The following is a 6754-nucleotide window of genomic DNA, read 5'->3' as shown; positions in this document are numbered from 1 at the left end:
ATATGGGGCAGAGGAACCTATTTGTGTACTCTCAAGCTCTAGGGTCATAGTGTGACTGCAGTATTTGCCCTTCTTATAGTTGTGCCAGTTAAATACACATAGAAGTCCACTGTATCTCTATACACTGTACTGCTTATCATAGGTAAATTGTATGAAATGTAAAGTTCTCATTGCAAACATGGTTGGAATAGAAATGAAAGGTCTTGCTCTTGGAGCAAGCATAAATGCCTCAGTGTAATATCCCCTCTGGGACACTCAGCTTACCTCTCTGTGCCTCTTGCATAGTTCATTCCTATCATTAAGGTCATCTGGCAAGCTCCTTGGGTCCATCTAGATGCCAGGTAACATGTTATTAATAGTACAACATGGGTTTTTAATACAAACTATTCACACTAAATCATTGCGCATATGGAAGGATCTCTGTTTATTACAACAGGTGTTTAGTATATCAGTCATGGCGCGTGCATCGGGTTATTTATAAATGTTCTATTACATAAGTATTCATTTAAGAAGAATATTGGGATATCGTCTAATATGTGACAGCATCGGCTTACTCACCATATGGAAAATTCTGCATAATTCTAAATGAAAATTGTCACCTCCCTTTCATTTCTCATTACATGTATTCTCTATTTGTTGACCTTACATTCACTACTGCCATTTTTTACTCGTTTTTTTCCCCCTTTTTTCCACCTGCACATAAATTTTCGACTTTATTCCCTTCGACACCTGTAAGCAGGTTTCTAATGTCCAACTTCTTCCCTCAATGTCCCTGATGGTATTATATTTTGCTAAATGCAGAAATGCATGTAGAAATGTGAGTGGCAGTGTGTATATGGGGGTAGGGATTTCTACATAAGCTACATATTCAGTTTGGATAATGGCTTATTCTGTACCATAAATATTCTGTTAAATGTACAGCAAGTGAGTATCACAGTTCCCAGCATGTAATAGCTGATCAGCAGGGGCTCTGACAGCCAGTCCTCTTATAATCCAAAATTGATGGACTATCCCTTTGCTGCTTTTCCACAACCCCTCGCCCCCCCCCCCCAAAAAAAAGGAATAAAAACAAAAATTTATACCCATCCCGTAATGATACAAAAAAAACCAAAAAAAACCACTATCTCCACACTAAAAGCGCCCTGAACTACAGTAGCTTTATAGTTGGGAATGTAAAAAATTTAAAGTATCAGAATAAGGGAGTGCAAGGATTTGTTTTCCAATGTTTTACATCTATATATGAAAAAAATAGAAAAGAAAAATAGGGCACTCACCCGTCAACGGATCTAAAAACAGCAAAATTTTATTTCATCTTTAAAAAACAAGGTCAGCCATTTCGACCATCAGGACAGAGAAGATGGAATGATACAAAAAAGAAAAAAGCGACGATCGTTTCGTGCGTCTAGCACTTTGTCAGGCTTCCTGACAAGTCAAGATAAAGTGCAAGCCTGCAATTGTTTTCATTAGCTGTCAAGCAAAAATCTGTATAAATAAACAAATTATATATATATATATATATATATATATATATATATATGTGTGTGTGTGAAAATCTGTATATATAATATATGTATATATATACAGTATATGCAGTGTGTATTTGAACAGATTTACACACACACACTTACTTATTTAAGCAGATTTACATTTGACAGCTAATGAATACAGTTGCAGACTTGCACTTTATCTTGACCTGCTTTCAATGACTTCTGCTGTGTGATATTCACTGCTTTGTGCCATCAAATTTAAGTTGAATAGGGCTCCATCTGTATGTACACAATCATTTTAACTTCACTTTTTTGACTTATTGTTGCCCTCTTGTGGCATTAGTACTGTAACACACAAGTGTGTCAAGTCCTTCATATCTGGAGTGTCTGTACATCCTATTAATATTATAAATGTGACAGTTTGTGAGTTTGGATGTTTGTGGGTTTGTGTGTTTGGATTTTTGTTACTCAATCACACCCGAATGGCTGAACGGATTTCTTAGAAATTTCACACACACCTACAATACATATTGGCCAGGAAGGGGTAATAGGCTACTTTAAATATGTCTCACTCACCCCAAAACGCCACCACGACCCTCAAAAGTTCTCTCCTTCTCCGCTCTCGACCCGGGCATGACGTCAGCACTGGTAGTCACACCTAACTCCTATAGGCGCGGGATTGGGAGCCAGCAGTTAGGGAGGGGGGGGGGGAATGGGACCACAGGGCTGAAGTTGAGCAGAGGGGGGGGGGGGGGCGGATTGCACATGTGGAAGGGAGGGGGGGGTTAGGGTCACAGGTGGCTGATGCTGGGGGGAAGGGGGAGATGTAGGAGGTCACTGTAATCTCTAAATGGTGGCAGAGGGCCACCAGGGTGGTGGGTAAGGGCAGGGCCAGGGGTGTGGGTAGCGGGAAAGGGGGGGGCCAAGGCGCAGCAGTGAGGCCGTGGCCTCCCGACCCACCATCCTGTAGGAGAGGCCCGCGGCAGCCGCAAGGAAAGGGACGTGGGGGGCCACGGCCCGCACTGCAGGTGGTTCACGCCAGGGGGGCTGCGGACGAAGTCGCGGGTACAGCTAGTAATGTATAATCTGTACAGTGGAGAATCTCTATGGCAGCTGTTCATAGCCTGATAATTGGCTTGTTGGTTTGTAAAGTGCTTTCCTAAGTAATTGTAAATTTTTGTGAGGCTAGACACTATAAAAGGCATAACAAGCCAATTATTCCCTTACATAAACATTATTTCCACCATCGATAACCCATACGTAACATTACATTTGCTGTATCGTTATGCTATAAAAGAATAATTATTCCAAGGAGATTAGTAAATATTCTTCTGCTTATACTTCAATCACATTTGTGCTGAGAAAACAAACATTTTGTACAAAGTTCATTTACACAACTTATTATTTGACTATAGCGTTTTACTTCCATCTCTTCTTCCTAAAAAATCCAAGACACTCTATAGTCATGCTTCCAGTTAAACAGTAGAATGCATATATAAGACCCTGTGTCTGCTGCTTTTGTGCCTACCTGGGTGTCCTCCTCTCACAGCAATGTGATTGCCTAGTGACCCTATTATTAATGCACAGTTATACATATGCATAGTGTATTCATGTGTAAATGTGCCTTTAGCGCACAAGAATAAGACACAGATGTTACAGTACAGCAGTTTTAGTGACAGCACAAGGCATGGCTTTACATTAGGAAACTCAAATGTTGCAGTAGTTTTCTTCAAGTCGGGCTGCGCCAAAGGTACTGTAGGCTATGCAGGCTGCATCTGCCTGTCCTCATGGCTACTAAACAAACACCTGACCAGCCACCCTGTCCACTCTGTATACTGTATACTGTCAAATTGTCCACTGTACCGCTATAACATATAGGAGTTATGTGTAGAAGTATAAAAATCAGTCCCTCATTTGTTTTACTGGTGAATTGGCTTAATCAGGGGTATGGGGCAAATGCAGTATGAACAATACAACACTATAACATCACATAGGTAATTCTCTGGCTCCAAAAATTAGATCCTTGAGTTCTGGACAAGTACAAATTGAGAGAACACAAACTTCATTGGAAAGGATTACAATACAACCTCCAAAGGCACTGGTTAGCTAACCAAGTGTCATTTGAGTATATTGGTTGTTGTGTAGAGATAAGCGAGTAGTACTCGATCAAGTAGGTATTCGATCGAATACGACAGTATTCGAAATACTCGTACTCGATCGAGTACCACTCGCTGTTTGAATGTAAAAGTTTGATGCAGAACCAGCATTGATTGGCCGAATGCTATACAGTCGGCCAATCAACGCTGGTTCTTCTCCTACCTTTAGAAGTCTTCTCCGTGCAGCTTCCCCGCGGCGTCTTCCAGCTCTTCATTCACTCTGCCAGGCATCGGGCCTGGGCAGAGCCGACTGCGCATGTCCGCTTGTAGTGCGGGCATGCGCAGTCGGCTCTGCCCAGGCCCGATGCCTGGCAGAGTGAATGAAGAGCCCGAAGATGCCGCGGGGACGCTGCAAGGAAAAGACTGCACGGAGGATCCAGCCCGACCCTCACTCGTGGACTTGGTGAGTATAATTTGATTGAACGTTGCCTACCCCTGAAACGAGCATTTTCCCCCCATAGACTATAATAGGGTTCGATATTTGATTTGAGTAGTCGAATATTGAGGGGCTACTCGAAATGAATATCGAACCTCGGACATTTTACTGTTCGCTCATCTCTATTGTTGTGCAATCCGAGTCTGTTGGACTTATTAGAGCCGATTTATGAAGACTGGATTTACTTATGCCAGTCTTCATAGCCCCAGAACTGGTGGAGGGTACACCTCATATATGATGAGGAGTATGTGTCCTCATAAATGAGGTGCCCTCCTGCTGGGCTGTGTTCCTGGGGAGAAATGTACGCTGGCTCAAAGCTGGTGTCCGTTTCCTCGATCATCTACGCCAGCCCCATAAAAGTGACTGGATCACCGGTTACACAAGGAATGGCCCAGTACTCCTGATTGTTGAAGGTTCTGACAGTCAGGCCTCCATTGTTGGACACTTATCTCTTATTCTGTGGTGAGAGGATAAGTGTTCTTAATGGTACAACTCCTTTGTCCATTTTTAACACATAGAGAAGCCTAAAATAAAAACAGTAAAAATATACAGTCACATATTTGTTTGGATATGGATCCACCAGAGAGTTTTAGTTTGGGTCCCCAGTGTTCCTGACCTTTGGCCGGTACAGGAGAACATCAACCAATCAGTGACTGAGCGTTGTTCAAATGGAAGATGAGCGTTCCATCACTGATTGGCTGAATTGCTCATGCAGAGGCAGAATGTTAACAATGAATGGAGACCCGAACAAAGGCTCTCATTATATGCTAAAGAATTGTACTGGAACACCCCTTTGGGGTGCATTCACACTAAGTATTCGCCGAGCTGATTCTGAACGTGAAACACGTTCAGAGTCAGTGCGTACAAAGCAGATCCCATTCATTTCAATGGGAGCCAGCATACGTGTGCTCCCCATAGAAATGAATGGGCTGCTTTTTTCCCTATTGGTCTCAATGTGATACGCACTAAACTTTGCTACATCAGTATGTAGGAACTATAGAAACAAGTGTACATAACAATATTATGAAGAAAAACACTAAGATATTCCATTACATATAAAGACATAAATAAATCTATCAGCATTGCTGTTCTCGGAGCTGGTGCCACCGAGAGAATTTTGGTAATTGCAAAATATATTGCATAAGAAATCACAAAGAAGAAATAAGACTGAACAGCCAATGTTTGGATTTATGTCAGTTTCAGGTTTCAGAACAATAATATAAGACACTACTAAAGAGAACCAGGATTAAGTGTGGTTTCAAGGTTCGTCTGTATTACACTTTATCTTAACAAACAATACAACAATATACAATAATGAGCAAAGAAGAAAAGGAATGTCTGCATTCAACGAGATTTTTCTGAATATATTGTATTCAAAGAGGACGGTAGGAGAAAGTCTTGATGAATTTATATAGCACTGCCAAGTCCATTGTTTATGAGTACACTCCTTTCTGCACTGTTACACATAGAGCAGATGCCATTGAAGATGAAGGAAGTTTGTGATATTTTCAGAATTCCCTATTCTTGTTTATACGCACTTGTTAAAGAGGCCATTGATGTCTGTGACATTGGCTGTGTTATAAGGCTGAAAATTTTGCCGGTATGTGCCCTAGTTACAGTAGTTTAGGTGCAGTTAGCTTTGGTACCACCGCATTGTCAGAGGGCCAGCCATAAAGCTCAGTGTAATTGCTGGACTGTGAGGAATGTTGCTGTGATGCTAAAATGTTATGAAAATGTACTATTATTATATTATCAGCCTAGTGATGACACAGAGCTGTAAGGAGTAGTGTTGAGTGCGTAGTATTTGATGGAATACCTCGCCGTCATAGCAATATGTGTAATCAGCCGAACACCAAGGGGTTAAACGCATTGCATATATACCCTGAAATGTAAAGCACTATGGAATTAATGGTGCTACTCTATATAAATAAACAATAATCAAAATAATATTAAATGAGCTATCAATGTGACCAATGGACATGTCACTGTCTGTGAAATGGAGGTTTTTCTGACAAAGAGCTGCCATGTGTTCTGATCCTTGAAAACCCCTTTAAACAATGCCCCCTTTTTTTATAGCAAACTATGTCCCTTTCCGCTATGCCATGCCCTGTCGGTGGACAAATTAAAAAAAAAAAAATGACTAAAACACATAATAAATAGCACAAATTCTGGTGCACTTGGAATAGTAAAATCCCCACTGTGTTTAGGTGCATTTTTCATTTGCATTTTTGTCCCTTAGACTTTTATGCTTCTAGTTCTATTTGTTAATAGGTTCCGGACCAAAAAAATCCCGTGTGAACTTACCCTCAAAGGTTGTAATTCACATCTTCCCACTAGTGGGTGGCAGCCTATGGACACAACTACTGAAAGCTGGCTGTTACCCTCTCCTGAGATCATTTGGGCTGTGATGAATTTGTGTTGATGAGTGTGTTATATTGTATAGGATAAAGACTGATACAGAGATTACAAGGTGAAAAGGTATTATAGTCTTTTAACAAGTTATCAAGGACTGCCTGTGCTTTGATACTAATACATATCTTCAGTATCTGATCGGAGGGGTATGGTATCCAGATCCAACACAAATCAGCTGATCAGTTGCCTCTGGACGCTGAAAGCTATTGCTGGGGCTAGAAGCAGCTGTAATCCTAATCAAGTGAACCAGAGCAGAGCCGCAG

Source organism: Leptodactylus fuscus, chromosome 4 (assembly GCF_031893055.1).
Source record: "Leptodactylus fuscus isolate aLepFus1 chromosome 4, aLepFus1.hap2, whole genome shotgun sequence".
In the NCBI taxonomy this organism is placed as follows: domain Eukaryota; kingdom Metazoa; phylum Chordata; class Amphibia; order Anura; family Leptodactylidae; genus Leptodactylus; species Leptodactylus fuscus.
This window is presented reverse-complemented; position numbering follows the sequence as displayed.